This window comes from Dreissena polymorpha, chromosome 12 (assembly GCF_020536995.1).
Source record: "Dreissena polymorpha isolate Duluth1 chromosome 12, UMN_Dpol_1.0, whole genome shotgun sequence".
In the NCBI taxonomy this organism is placed as follows: domain Eukaryota; kingdom Metazoa; phylum Mollusca; class Bivalvia; order Myida; family Dreissenidae; genus Dreissena; species Dreissena polymorpha.
This window is the reverse complement of record NC_068366.1, coordinates 14,675,100-14,680,999: the sequence shown is the minus strand read 5'-3', so window position 1 is coordinate 14,680,999 and position 5,900 is coordinate 14,675,100.

Here is a 5,900-nt window from a genome sequence, read left to right as displayed (position 1 = left end):
GCAACACGTTTGATTTTATCGATGAGCATTTAATTATTATAAGCGCGTTTTGTCTAACGAAAATAATAACTTAACTAACAGGTGTAGTAAAAATAGAACAACCCTCAAAAGCTCATTTGAATAAAATGAATGGGAAAGTTGTCAAATCCTTGGGAACCAAAATAACATCTTAAATTCTCATAGCGGTATTTATTGACGTATTTTGTTTCGTTATAATTTAACTTTGTTGGTTTATACTTTTTTGAAGATCTCTTTGACAGCATTTGAAAACTATTAAATGATATAAGTTCTAATTTACAATGGGCGTACACTTTAATTTTGATCAGTGCATCAACCTTACTAAGCTATGTTTCATTAAATCAATAATAGGTCAACGTATGGCTTTCGAAAAATGCGAAGTACTATACAATTTATGAATAGGATAAAAACATTTATATGTTATTAAGGTTCTTAAAAAAGACGTTCGTGTAAAGTATTGCAAGCATGAACATGATATTACTTCTAATCATATATGCATATCTAAATATCTAATTTATTATTCAGTTTCTTTAATTCACAGAGGTCAAGCGGCTCGACGTATGTGTAGCAGTCTGATTGAACCAACACCGCTGATAAAATGTGTCGTTTGAACATTTTGTATACATAACTCAAATGTAAATATAACGTTTAGAGGTATAATGTCAAAGTCAGCGATATTTGTCGGACTGTTAATGTGTTATTAAAGTTTCATTCTTTAATATATTTTGAAAAGCATTTAGGGCAATCACTAGGAAAAACCTTGTCGAGGAAAACAAGCGCATTGTTATGGTGTTATTCGTTTTGTTGTTCAGACGTATATTAGTATATAAGTATATATAAGTATAAGTATATTAAACACAAGAATGCCCAATACACAAATAGGAAACAGTCCACACGTGTCTTTACCTAAATTAATATCTGACCGTTGACGAAATCCGCAGCTTTATTCTAAAAGCTATAAACGCACGTGTAATTCCGCATGTAAAAAACCGATCGTTTAAAAGCCTATTACAACGAAAGGCTATTTCGACAATAAACCTCGCATGTAAAACTGTTGAGGACAGGTTAAAACTAAAGCGTTAGTGTTTCGGACGACTGTGCTTTTTCATGTGTCTATCGACGATATACACTGGGTATGTATGTGTAAGAAACAAGATTTTATATTTATGGAATACGCGTTCGTTCTTTGATATGCTGACTTTCTACTGTAGAGTACAAGTGATCGATATTGTAAATAAACGTTAATTGTAATACAAATTCCCATTTAAAAATGGAAACAAATCCTCATGATTTTTTTTTATTTTGAGAGATTTATTCATGTCACTTACAGAAACACTATATTGTATAAAATGATTAACAATGTAAGAGACTTTAATGCGTGTAATCGTGTTTGAAAAATAAACATTTATAAAATCTCATGGGATTTTTCCCATCGGGTTTCGTCCAATGGATTTTTTTTCCAATGAAATCTTTTTCGAAAGTGTTTCTCTCCAATGGGATTTTTTCACAATTTAAAAATCCGCATCAATTGATTATACTGTCATTTAATAATGTTTTAATACTTAAATACGCGAATAAAACACGCACATAAAAATGCCAAAATCCCATCGGATTTTTTCCCATCCTCAAATTATGGGAACAAAATTCCCATCGAAAAAAACATGGGAAAACGAAATGTACCATGGGAAAATGCAAAAAATCCGTGAGATTACCAGCTTTGCTAATAATGTTAATATTAAAAAACAAATTATTTGTGAAGCAAAAATATTCAACTATTTATAAAAAACAAAGACTTATATCGCATATTTTATCTCAAAGAAGTAAAGCTGCAAGAAAAAGTGTGCGAATTTTTGGTTTCGCAAAGTTTTTCCGATTGCCGTTCTAAGTCATTACGCATTTTTCATAAATAAAAGACAGATAGTTGTTATACGAACAAATCCAGATTAAAATCGGAAGAAAGATCAAGCGATCTGCAAGTATGGTGTTATTTTATTGTTATCCATTTTAAGAATGAAAAATGTTGGCATCAATTTATATTATTTTATATGTTGAAATTTATCTTAAAATAGAATAGGTCATACAATTAACAACTTTGCAGCTAATTGGTTATACTATGCACGCAGTTTATGCTATTTAATTTCGAAAATAACATTTTAATAGGATCTGAATCATAGTTAAAGCATTTACAAAGTCATGGCAACTACTTTTTGAAAGCGGCGAAATTAAGTGATAACATTTTTTTAACCAGGGAGAGCCCTCCGTTGTACAAGGAACGCACTTATGTTTCAACTTGACGTTGGTTTGAGTAATCATACCGTTTTTTGTGTTTAAGGTGTAAATCAAATTGATCAATTACCAAAATATCTTCCTCCATATCCTTCTCACCACCGTAGTAATAATCATCATAAATATCAATATTAAAATCACCATTTTGTTATCACCAACACGATGCGACGCTCATAACTACAATTTATCTCATAACAAACCTTATCATGTATTTTGAATTCGTAAACACATTCAATTGCGGATATAATATCCGGCAAATGTATTCAACCGCGGAAGAGATTGATGAACAAACCAAACTTTTATCTTAGGCCTATATCAACATCGAGTGTTCATTACATTGAACAAATATTGGCAACATTATAGGAACTGAATGAAATTATTCAGATACATACAGTTAAAAAAAAAAATATTCATATTTTGTTCTCATTATTTTTTAATTACAATTTCTAATAAAATTTACCAGTCGCCAAATTATCGATCGTTCCGCCCACACAGTCACGTGGTATAGTGATTGGAAAACTACGACAAGCAGGTCGCAATGATTGCAAATTAGGCGGGTGAAATCGTATATTTTGCAATGAAGTATCAGGCTATATTCAATATAAACTGTTAAAGCCGCAAAATGAACTTAACTGTTTTGTAAAACTTTAATACAATCATATATGCTGTAGAGAGAAATTGCATAATTAAAATAAATTAGTAAACGAAAGACTGACTATCAGAAACATTTGATATACACATATAGGGAGCTGAATAAAGATCCCTTGTATAAATGAACATTTATTTTATTATAATCTTGGATTTGTATTAAACGGCCTTATGGTTATTTATATTTATTTATTTTGAAGAATATATTAAGTATCTAATCCAAATGGCGCATCTATATCATTATGAATGAGTGCGTTATTTCCAATTATTAAAATGTATAGATTTCTGATTTGTTGCGTTATTTTCAAAAAGACACCGATTCTCTTTTTTTTAGATTTAAATCAAATTTCGAGTTAAACCATAATTTAATATCTGCCTAAGTTCGTGGTTTTATTTGCAAATAGTGTGATATGCATTTTTATATCATTTTTTTTTAATGCGAACCAGTAACAATTCACTCTCGAAAAATTAATTTGGTTTTTCCAGTGCTGTTTACGAATATTCAAATGGAATTTATTAAATATATAATGCATTTGTTTATAACTTGATCACATTTATATGTTTATTGCAATGTTCACATTTTTCCCGTATCAATATAATGTATTGTACACTTTACACATGAAGTCACTAAAGCTGGCTAAGCCGCGTTGAAAACACCTTTTGCTGTTGTTGTTCTTTTTACTTTAGTTTAAAACAATATTTAAGTAAATACTTTATGAATGTTTCCGTTGTTTATAATCCTCAGAAATTAAATATGTTATTGGAAGTAATTAAACAGTTTTGTTTTATTGTGTACAGTACTTAACAATGCCTCAATGTTCCTACATTCTGATGAACATATACTGTTATTTATTAATTATCGACAATTACGCCGAGATTATTTAAAAACACGTGTTGCAATTATTACGTTGCCCAAACTACTTAATAATAGTGTGCATCAAACGGTTTAACACGTTTTAAAGAACGCACAACTGTTGTTTATACATTTATTTTCTTTTTTATTGCGCGTTCATATTTTCAAGAAAGATAAGTAAAATAATGTCCTTTTATACAGTGTGTATAACACCTACAATTTTGAATTTTTTATGATCACACAGCAAAAATCAGGCATTTGATATAAAATATGTGTTAACCCTTAAAAGTTACGCCCATATGTACGACACGCTTTGTTTGTCGGACAAATTGCGGCCAGATAAGCGCTGCTAAGGGGTGTGTGAAAAATCGATATCTGATGGCTAATCGGAGAATTTTATTGACAGGTGGCGACTGGTTAATTGGAATTTCATATTACACAAAGTAAACTCAAAACAAACCAACTTCAACTCGATAATTAATATGTGTATTATTGCTCATTATATCTAATGTCCTGTGTACATATATTCATTTTCACAAATGACTAACTCCAGTATATATACATTTTAACAATGAACTCATCCTTATTATGAGCAGACCAAACAAAAAATAACGCTAAACCATACATTTTCATAAACATCTGCAAAGTACATCTAGCAGTACACAGGATTTGTGTTAATGTAGTTGTATTTATTTGGACTTGACAACTCCAAAACATACCCGAGGTCGTTTTTTTACGCTGGAATTTGTGTTTCTTACGTTATTTGTAAATAATGCCGCCACATTGGTATGATTCATTCATTTTATTTAACTTTTTTTTCGTTTGTTAAAAAATTAATCGCTTCTAAACACTTCATGTTTTTGTTAACTTTACATGCTTAAAGAAATAGATTAGAATTGCTATTTTAAATACAAACCTCAACAGTTTACCAATCTCATATATCAATCAAACGAAGAACTTTCTACTTCAATATAAACAAGTCATTTATTTTCAATAAGAAATGTAATTTAATTACTTACATACCCTTGCCTATATATGTCCTTTCCCCTCCAATATTCGCACTTATTAAATCAATTTCTGAAACAAGTCGCGTTCAGAATAGATCTGAACCAAGCGTATCGCAGGTGGCAATTTCTATTGACTAATCACTAAACAAGACGCACGTTTGGGCGGGTGTGCTTTTGATAGATTGAGACCAAAGCAGAGGCGGTGCGAGACATACCACGAGGTTAAAACATTGACCTTTGTACTTTTGTCTAATGGTTTCAGTACGTTTTATAGCATGTATTGGAAAAAAACATTACATAATAGTTTTATACGGTAACATTTCAGTTACTTCTTATTACTTTTTTGTTATTACGTGTAATACTCGTTATGATTTACATTGTAGCTTGTCATTTTGGACCTGACAAAACATTGAAGGCTACAATTTTCCAAACATGTTGAATAATACACCCTTTTTCGGTTTGTAAAAAGTATCTGTTGATCCATCTAGAATTGTCTTCATTTTGTGTAAGCTATAGTTAATGGACAAAAGGTTTGCTGAAGTATTTTTTTGTCTTTGCTTGAATTATAAGATTTAAGTCTTGTCTTGCTTTTAAAACATATACTACGAGACTTAGTTCTTCGTTGACGTCTACAAATAAACAACTGAGATATAAAATACATCATCGAATTACTAAACGTGATTAATGTGTCAGTTATATGATCATATGAAAACGATCATAAAATGCTACAAATGCATAATTAATGGTTAATCATCCTGCGGCCCCTTGGGGCAGTGTTTTATTCATATATACAGCTATATTCGCATCTATTATGTAGATATGTTTCGTTCTCAAAAGTTTGAAATGTATGCTAGAGAGCTTTATCTTTTAAATTTTAATTTACATTTAAATATTTGAAGTTTAAGTTTTTATAGATTCTCCCCAATAAGTATTTGGGTGTGTTTTCGCATCATGTTTTAGCAAGCTACACGCTTAAGTGACATGTTCACGACTTCACATGTTTCCAAATTCAATGAAAAGTAATGAATAAAGATGCGTCTTACAAAACAATCTCATCTATACGCGTCTTTAACCGCATAGATTGTATA